The sequence below is a fragment of the Mustela nigripes genome, chromosome 2, assembly GCF_022355385.1.
Source record: "Mustela nigripes isolate SB6536 chromosome 2, MUSNIG.SB6536, whole genome shotgun sequence".
NCBI lineage: Eukaryota > Metazoa > Chordata > Mammalia > Carnivora > Mustelidae > Mustela > Mustela nigripes.
Window position 1 is genome coordinate 47183426 of NC_081558.1, and position 5796 is coordinate 47189221.

The 5796-nt window shown below is 41.5% G+C and overlaps 1 pseudogene; it reads right to left on the minus strand.

The window, feature by feature from the left end:
• Positions 1-1950: 1950 nt before the first annotated feature.
• On the minus strand, positions 1951-3692 carry LOC132010434 (small ribosomal subunit protein uS8-like; annotated as a pseudogene).
• Positions 3693-5796: the final 2104 nt, after the last annotated feature.

The window sequence follows — 5796 nt, forward strand, 5'->3', positions numbered from 1 at the left end:
GGGGGCTGTTCTCTACTTTCTCCAGTCGGCAGGTGCTGAGCATGTATGAAAGGTCTACTAAGACTGCTGATCATTTCCTCCCCCTCCAACACGCCTTACTGCCTAAACCATGTTATTTCTAGTTGAGAGGCAGGTTTGGTGTTTCTGATTCATTCATTCGTTTTATTGAGCAAATACGCAGCAGCTCTCACATGCTGGGTACTCTTCTGGGTACTGCGGTGTGGTGATAGCATTGTACTTTTCCAGAAATCAATCAATTTATGCTATCATTTCAGAGATGGTGAGAGCATGAGGACAGAGCAGGGAGAAAGACTAGTGTGCTGGGTGGAGGAGGGGTCAGGGGAGGCTACGCTTCTTTCTCGGATGATACGGAAGACTCTATTTTGTCCTTTAATCCTTGTTCTGGGAGAGCACCTTGATCTTCACCCCATCCGGTTCTCGGTTCTAGAGAGGTTTCACTCTCTTTCCCCACAGAGTTGGGGGTGGGCACATGACCCAGGCCCAGCCAATCAGCATTCATCTCCCTGCCCCCAAAACTTGAGCACCAAGGCTTGAGCACCAAGCTCTTAGGTAGAGCTGCCGGGAGGAGAGAGCCCTGATCACGTTGTTTTAACCCCTAAATCCAGCCATGCCTGAAGCCCTCTTAGCTTGGTGCACCAATACTTTCCTTTTTCGGCTGGAGCCTGCTTCAGTCTGTTGGAAGCCAAAGGGTTTTAATATGAAACTCAGGGGACATAGGTTCAGGCCCCGACTCTGCCCCTTTTGGGCTGAGTCTTCACCGCTTCTGTTAAAAGTGCTGAAGCTTCGTCAGGGAGAGAGAGCCTACAAGGGAGGTGTCCACTAAGGGGTGGCTGGACTGTAGAGAAAACTAGCTTCGAGCTGATTTCTTTTGACCTTAGCTTAATGGTGTTCGTATTTTGTGTTTCAGGAATGTGTGACTGAATTCCCAATGACGGGGCGAGTGGCTGTTCTATTTTTCATCTTTATGCTGACAGTCCAGATGGTACAGTGCTCTTGCCCCTCCTCCTTCCCTCTCTCCTCACTCAGACGCGCACAAGTATGTCAGGAGAGACATTTTTCCTTTTCTCAATGAAACGTAATTACATTGAATTCATGGCATTGATGATATTCATTGTCTCAAATTACACTGTTTCCTGGTGTTGGCTTGAGAGCTGTATAATAAAGTACTGATAAGGATTTTCTTTTTCTAACCCAAATTGTATGCAGATAGATGACACCTTCTGAGGGCACTACTTTCTTTCTTTCTTTTCTTTTGTTTTTTTTCAGAATTACTGAAAAATCAGCCATTTTGAGGCTAATTTACATTGCCTGTGTTTTTTACACACCCATCAGTTTCAAAATAGATTTCAAAGAGGAAAAAAGTGAAATGCTCTCAGCTCAGACATCCAAATAATTTGGCTTTAATGATATGCAAAACAAGGATGGGGGTGAAGGCAGGCAGTGCATAAAGGTGCTCCCAGCTGAGGGAGGCAGGAAGCATTTCCCCAGCCTCCAACAGCTACACTGGGTCACAGCCCTGACAGCCTGGGAAGAGGGTGGGGATTTCTGAGAAACAATGACATAAATGATATAAATCCTTATCCATACAAATTGTAAGTTTTTTTTTCTTTGCCTCTAAGAACCATTTTTGCCCTGTTGGTGATATTGTCTCCATTAAGGTTGCACGATCCCATGCTTACTCTGTGTGTGTCAGGCTCTCTTCTGAGTGCTTACTTGTATTAAATAGCTCAGTTCTCACAGAGACCCTATCCATTTTGGAGTTGAATGTTGCTTACGGCTCCAGGGTCAGTAACACAGTAACACAGGCGTCCCCAACTCCAAAGCCTGTTTTCACTTCTGCAGTCCAGAGAAGGCTTGTTCAGGGCATGTAGTATTGGTGCTAAGCTCCTGTGTTGAGATTGACTATTGCTAATTGATTATGCTTCTCTCTTACTGATCTGGGGGTGAGGAGCAGAACCCTTATCCACATGATGCTTTTGGTGACCACTGGTACAAAGATGGCCTGGGATCAATACCTTAACCTAGCTGCTTGAGACTTTTTTTTTTTTTTAAGATTTTATTTATTTATTTGACAGAGAGAGATCACAAGTAGGCAGAGAGGCAGGCAGAGAGAGAGGAGGAAGCAGGCTCCCCGCTGAGCAGAGAGCCCGATGTGGGACTCGATCCCAGGACCCTGAGATCATGACCTGAGTCAAAGGCAGAGGCTTTAACCCACTGAGCCATCCAGGCACCCCTTGAGACCTTTTTTTTAAATTAACATATAATGTATTATTTGCCCCAGGGGTACAGGTCTGTGAATCATCAGGCTTAAACATTTCACAGCTCTCACCATAGCACAAACTCTCCCCAGTGTCGAAAGCCCAACCACCTTATCCCTACCCCTTACCCCCCAGCAAACCTCAGTTTGTTTCATGAGATTTAGAGTCTCCCTCCCAATCCCATCTTGTTTCATTTTTTTCCTCCGTACCTCCAACACTCCCCACCCTGCTTCTTAAATTCCTCATATCAGAGAGATCATATGATAATTGTCTCTGTCTGATTGACTTATTTCTTTTAGCATATTACCCTCTAGTTCCATCCATGTCATTGCAAATTACAAGATTTCATTTCTTTTGATGGCTGCATAGTATTCCTGTGTGTGTGTGTGTGTGTGTGTGTGTGTGTGTGTGTGTGTGTGTGTATTACATCTTCTTTATCCATTCATCTGTGGATGGACATCTAGGTTCTTTCCATAGTTTGGCTATTGTGGACATTGCTGCTATAAACATTTGGGTTCACATGCCGCTTCGGATCACTATATTTGTATCTTTAGGGTAAATACCTAGTAGTGTGATTGCTGGATCGTACGCAGGGTTGCTGATTTTCAACTTTTTGAGGAACCTCCATGCTGTTTTCCAGAGTGGCTGCACCAGCTTGCATTCCCACCAACAGTGTAGGAGGGTTCCCCTTTTTCCACATCCTCACCAACATCTGCTGTTTCCTGACTTGTTAAGTTTAGCCATTCTGGCTGGTATATCATTGTGGTTTTGATTTGTATTTCCCTGATGCTGAGTGATATTGAGTACTTTTTCATGTGTCTATTGGCCATGAATGTCTTCTTTGCAGAGATGTCTGTTCATGTCTTCTGCCCATTTCTTGATTGGATTCTTTGTTCTTTAGGTGTTTGTTTCTGCCCATTTCTTGATTGGATTCTTTGTTCTTTGAGTTTGATAAGTTCTTTTTTTATCTTTTTTTTTTTCCCATTGAGGCATTTTATTTGTCTGTATGTATTACATCCCTGGAAAAAGAATCCCAGGATTTTCCCTCCTGTGTGTTTTCATCTTGCTTCTTCATGGTCTATGATGCCAGTTGAGGTTGTCAGTACAATGAAACCAAACTGGTGGGATGGGAGCAGGTTATTCTGCCATTTTTCTAGATCTTCCAGTTGTACATCAAATCTGGAGCTGATCACTCCACACTTGTTCAACCTGCCTGTGAGGTTCACAATAATTTTCCCTGTTCTGTGATCATCAGTGATTCAAATTTGCCAATGTAACCGTGCTTCATCATCATAGTGAGAAACTGGATGATGACTTTGGAGCACGGCCTAAATAGATGCATTTGCCTCTCTCTTCATCATTGTTAATGCTGTAGAGAGCATCTGCCAGGACCTTCATGCACACCATTATGGCGGCAAGGAAAAATGGCAGAAAGAGTGATAAGTTCTTTATAGATTTTGGATATTAGCCCTTTATCTGATGTGTCATTTGTGAATATTTTCTCCCATTCTGTTGGTTGACTTTTGGTTTTGTTGACAGTTCCCTTTGCTGTGCAAAAGCTTTTGATCTTGATGAAGTCCCAATAGTTCATTTTTTGCCCTTGCTTCCCTTGCCTTTGGTGATGTTTCTAGGAAGAAAATGCTGCGCCTGATGTTGAAGGGTTGCTGCCTGGTTGCTTCAAGGATTTTGATGGATTCCTGTCTCCCATTGAGGTCTTTCATGCATTTTGAGTCTGTTTTTGTGTGTGGTGTAAGGAAATGGTCCAGTTTCATTCTTTTGCATGTGGCTGTCCAATTTTCCCATCACCATTTGTTGAAGAGACTGTCTTTTTTTCATGGACATTCTTTCCTGCTTTGTCAAAGATTAGTTGACCATAGAGTGGAGGGTCTATTTCTGGGTTCTCCATTCTGTCTATTGAACTATATGTCTGTTTTTGTGTCAGTACCATACTGTTTTGGTGATTACAGCTTTGTAATAGTGCTTGAAGTCTGGAATTGTGATGCCACCAACTTGCGTATTCCTCTGGGTATTCAGGGTCTTTTCTGGTTCCATATAAATTTTAGGATTATTTGTTCCATTTCCTTAAAAAAAAGTTGATGGTATTTTGATAGGGATTGCATTAAATGTGTAGATTGCTTTAGGTAGCATAGACATTTTCACAGTATTTGTTCTTCCAATCCGTGAGCATGGAATGTTTTCCCATTTCTTTGTGTCTTACTTGATTTCTTTCATTAGTATTCAATAGTTTTCTGAGTACAGATTCTTCGCCGCTTTGGTTAGATTTATTCCTAGGTATCTTATGGTTTTGGGTGCAACTGTAAATGTGATTGACTCCTTAATTTCTCTTTCTTGTGTCTTGGTGTTGGTAGCAATGCAACTGATTTCTGTGTATTGATTGTACTGAATTCCTGTATGAGCTCTAGCAGTTTGGGGATGGATTCTTTGGGTTTTCCTAAAGAATAAACTATCATATCATCTGCAAAGAATGACAGTTTGACTTCTTCTTTGCCTATTTATATGCCTTTTATTTCTTTTGGTTGTCTGATTGCTGAGGCTAGGGCTTCCAGTACTATGTTGAATAGCAGTGGTGACCTGCTTTGTGACCCAGGATGTGATCTATTCTGGAGAATATTCCATGTGCACTACAGAAGAATATGTATTCTGTTTTTTGGGGATGGAGTGTTCTATCTGTGTTGTTCATCTGGTCCAGTGTGTCATTTCAAGTCCTTTATTTCCTTGTTGATCTTTTGCTTAGATGATCTGTCCATTTCAGTGAGGGGGGGGGTGTTAAAGTCCCCTACTATTATTGTATTATTGTTGCTGTGTTTCTTTGATTTTATTAATTGGTTTATATAATTGGCTGTTCCCTTCTTAGGGGCATAGATATTTAAAACTTTTAGATCTTCTTGTTGGACAGAACTTTTAAGTAGGATATAGGGTTCTTTCTTATCTCTTATTATAGTCTTTGGCTTAAAATGTAATTTTTCTGATATAAGGATTACCACCCCAGCTTTCTTTTGATGTCCATTAGCATGGTAAAATGTTTTCCATCCCCTCACTTTAAATCTGAAGGTGTCTTTGGGTCTAGAATGAGTTTCTTACAGATAGGATATCATTGGGTCTTGTTTTTTTATCCATTCTGATACCTTGTATCTTTTGATTGGGGCATTTAACCCATTTACATTCAGGGTAACTATTGAAAGATAAGAATTTAGTGCCATTATATTGCCTGAAAGGTGACTGCTACTATATATGGCCTCTGTTCCTTTCTGGTCTGTTATTTTTAGGCTCTCTCTTTGCTTAGAGGACCCCTTTCAATGTTTTCTGTAGGGCTGGTTTGGTGTTTGCAAATTCTTTTAGTTTTTGTTTGTCCTGGAAGTTTTCTATCTCTCCTTCTGTTTTCAATGACAGCCTAGCTGGATATAGTACTGTTGGCTGCATATTTTTCTCATTTAGTGCTCTGAATATATCATGCCAGTCCTTTCTGGCCTGCCAGATATCTGTGGATAGGTCTATT